Here is a 4,053-nt window from a genome sequence, read left to right on the forward strand (position 1 = left end):
CTATATGCGTTTTCCGAAGGTCGCGACCCAGAGGTTGAGAACCGCTGCTTAAAGGGAGAAGCAAAGACCCATTGCAGAGGCCTGGACTGGAGGAAGGCCATGAATCTCGCTCAGCTGAAAGTAACGGCACTGATGGGAGCCTGGCAGCATGGACTCGAGCCCTGAACTCCGACCACCACATAGTCAAGTAGCTCCTCCCATGCCCGGAGATCTAGGGTCTGTGGTTCTGGTTTGACTCCCCAAGGATTTTCCTTCCAAGTTAAACTTCCAGGTGTTAGGCAAACATTGTTCATTGATGCATTAATAAGCAATAATTTACACCTCAGGGAGCTTCCGAGCAGAGGCATATTCAGTAGGCTGATGGCTATGGGGTCAGAGTTCCTTACAACCAGCACTTATTAGAACAACAATGGTAATAAGCATTGGGAAAGGACTGGTATAGACCTAAACACAAACCCCAAAGGCCACGGGAAGGCGCATGCTCTGCTTTCACCACCCGGGGGCAGCACAGAGCCCCCTCCTCAAGCATCAATTGCTCTCCTGCTTCTTGACTGCCTTTGGTCCCTAGCTGGTGGCACAGAACACCAATGTCCACCTGCAAGATGGTTCCCAAGAAGGCCCTGTCCATTTGGCCTTCCCTCCTTCAACAAGGAGGCTGCCTGGGATAAAGCAGTGTTCCTCTCAGAGGTGAACTTCCCCCTCTGTCTAAACACATTCTCTTGCAGAGACCTCCATTGTCCCAGAGGTCAAGTTCACAGGGGTTCATGGGGCCACACGGTCATCAATAATTCCACAGGTCCCTGCATATTTCTCCCTTAAACCTTGTACAGTTCATAGCTACATCTGCACATGATGATTTTGTCAATGTCTCCCTACTATTTCTGCAAGGGTCTATGTCTGTGTGTCTCCCTCATTGTATCCTAGCTAACATATAACATTCAAGAAAATAATATTGGGAGCTTACCACGTGTCAGGCGCTGTGCTGGGTCCTAAGGCTATTCGGTGGGCTGGGACCCATCCCTAATGTCAAGTTGCTCATAGCCAACTGCAGATGATCCTGTCCTCATGATTAGCCAAGGACGTTGATGCTGACTCCATCAGAGAGTCTTTCTCTGGTCTCCCTACACCGGCCTCAGAGGGGCCTCTGGTCTGGCCCCAGCACTAACACCAAAGAGCAGGGCCCTGGGAGAAAGGAGCGCTTGGAAGTCATCACACTAGGCGAGAGCCAAGATTAATAAAACACACTGAATTGCTCTCCTAAATGATAACATTTTTGATTCTCAAGTGGGAGAGAAATTGGACTTTAAGAGTCTCATTTGTCCTCTTCTGTTTTGAGCTATGAGGCAGCTTCCAGTTCCTCATAATCTAAGAGCACCGTCCACTTCCCACACAAATATGGTCTCAGGAAACCGGACCATCAAGATAAAGATTTACATATTTGTCTTTGAAATTGAGAATTTTAAAACTTCCTCTTCAAAAACAAGAATTGTCATGAATTAGTATAAAGAATTAGAGACCTCCCTAGCTGGTTTGGCTCAGTGACTAGAGCCTCGGCCTCTGGATTGAAAGGTCCCATATTCAATTCTAGTCAAGGGCACATGCCCTGGTTACAGGCTCAATCCTCAGTAGAGGGTTTGCAGTAGGCAGCCAATCAATGATTCTCTCTCATCGTTGATGTTTCTATCGCTCTCTCTCCCTTTGCCTTCCTCTCTGAAATAAATAAAAATATGTATTTTTTAAACTATTTTTTAAAAAGCATTAGAGACCTAACACATGATTAGTTATTAACTTGGGGGGGAGGGAGACATTCTACCATTATTACTTATGAAATAACTAACACTGCATTTTTTCTTTAGTTAATATCTATAGTTCTCGTTCTCTCTCTCTCTCTCTCTCTCTCTCTCTCTCTTCATATATGTCCATTTTTTGACCCTATTTTCACACCCTGTCTGGGTCTTCAGTTGGAATGTCATTCCCATACACCAAAAGGCTGTGGGTTCAATTCCCAGTCATTACTCCAAGCTGCAACTCATGCCTAGACTCCCTCAGTCACCTTGATCCCACCCCAATGACCTTCTAACAATTCCTGGAACATACTAGTCTCGTCACTTCCTCAGAGTTCATTCACATACTGTTCCCTCCATCTAATAACATGATCTTCACATGTTTGGCTCCTTTCCATTTTTCAGAATTTTGACGGCATGTCCTTGGAGGACTCTTCTTGACCTCTATTGAAAGCAATATTGTCCTTTAATATTGTCCCTCTAACCATCCTACCTGTTTTCTCCTCCTTCTCCCCTTCTCCCTGCCTCCCTTCTTCCTCTTCTCCATCAACATAACTAACATTCATTGGTTATTTCGTCTGTGTTGGATGGAACTCTAAAGTCACTTCAGGGTTTATCTCATTTAATCCAATCAATACCAACTCTTGGTACCAATCGGGAATCTGGATTTCACACAATAGAAATCATCAAGCCCATTTAAGCAGAAAATACATGTATTGAAAGGGTACAGGGTAGCTCACAAAATCATGGGGACACCTGGAACCAGGCAAGACTGAATGAGCAGAACCCCAGGCAGGACCCGGCTAAGAACACCCCTCACTGCTGCTGGACATGGGCCACCCCTGTGGGGAGCCCTGGACCTGGATACCCTCCCACTGCCTCAGTTAACTCGGAGTGTTCTTGCACCTTTGAGGCACTTCCTTGCTCAGGTCAAAGTCTTGGATGGAAGCATCCATTCTCCAAGCTCAGACCAAGGCCCTTCCCAGGTGCCCAGGGCGGGATGTCATCTGACTCCATCAGCTTCCACGACTGGCGATAAGGCTGCCCAGTGAGATGCACGGTGGGTGGTTCCCACAGCATTCGAGGGAGCTTCCGATGCTGCCCAGCCCTAAGAGTGGTGAGTCCCCACACTCGCTGAGTCAGTCAGAACATTCAAGCCACAATTTTTAAAAGTCCTTGCCAATACCAATGCCACCTCACTCAATAGCAAATATTGAAAGACTATCCCTTTGAAGAGGGGACAAATTGTGAGAACAAATTATGAGACAAATTATGAACCCACACTTTTCTGTTTCCTTCTGCTGATGAGGGAGGGGGAGAAGTGTCCCCGATGGATGCCTGCAGCCAGAGTTTCCCAGGAATTGATGGTTTCTGGCAGCAGAGCCAGATGCTGAGCCTTACTAATATTTTTAATTAAATTAAATATTTACTATTGAAAGTATTACATGTGTCCCCTTTTTCCTCCCATTGACTGCTTCTAGCCCACCCCCACTTCCCACCCCAGGCCTTCACCACCCTATTGTCTGTGCCCATAGATTATGCATATATGCATACAAGTTCTTTGGTTAATCTCTTCCCACCCACCCACCCTGCCCCATCTTCCCTCTGAGATTCCACAGTCTGCTCCATGCTTCCATGTCTCTGGATCTATTTTGTTCACTAGATTCCACATATGAGATCATAAGGTACTTGTCTTTCTCTGACTGGCTTATTTCGCTTAGCATAATGCTCTTCAGGTCTTCCTACTCCTGCTCCACGAAGTGTGGTCCCGGATCCAGCAGTAGCATCACCGGGGAGCTTGTTAGACACGCGGGCCCCACTGCAGACCTCCTGGATCAGGACCTGCATGTTAGCAAGAGCCCCAGTGACTCCCGTCCACATGAAAATTTAACATGGGCTGTTCTTGCACGGTGATTCTCACACTAGCTCGCACATTGGAATCACAAACTACTGATGCCTTATCCCAGGGCCAGAGATTTTGTTGTAACTGTTGCTAGGTGTGGTCTGGTCATCAAAGTTTTGAAAAGTTCCCCAGACAACTCTTTTCATTAAAAGCCAAGGTCAAGAACTACTTAGGAATCTGGAAACAGCTTAAGTGCCCATCAGTAGATGAATGGATTAGAAAACTGTGGTACATCTACACGATGGAATACTATGCTGCTGCAAAAAGGAAGGAACTCTTACCATTTGCAACGGCATGGATGGAACTGGAGAGCATTATGCTAAGTGAAATAAGCCAGTCAATGAAGGAAAAATACCACATGATCTC

The sequence above is a fragment of the Myotis davidii genome, unplaced genomic scaffold, assembly GCF_000327345.1.
Source record: "Myotis davidii unplaced genomic scaffold, ASM32734v1 scaffold107, whole genome shotgun sequence".
In the NCBI taxonomy this organism is placed as follows: Eukaryota; Metazoa; Chordata; class Mammalia; order Chiroptera; family Vespertilionidae; genus Myotis; species Myotis davidii.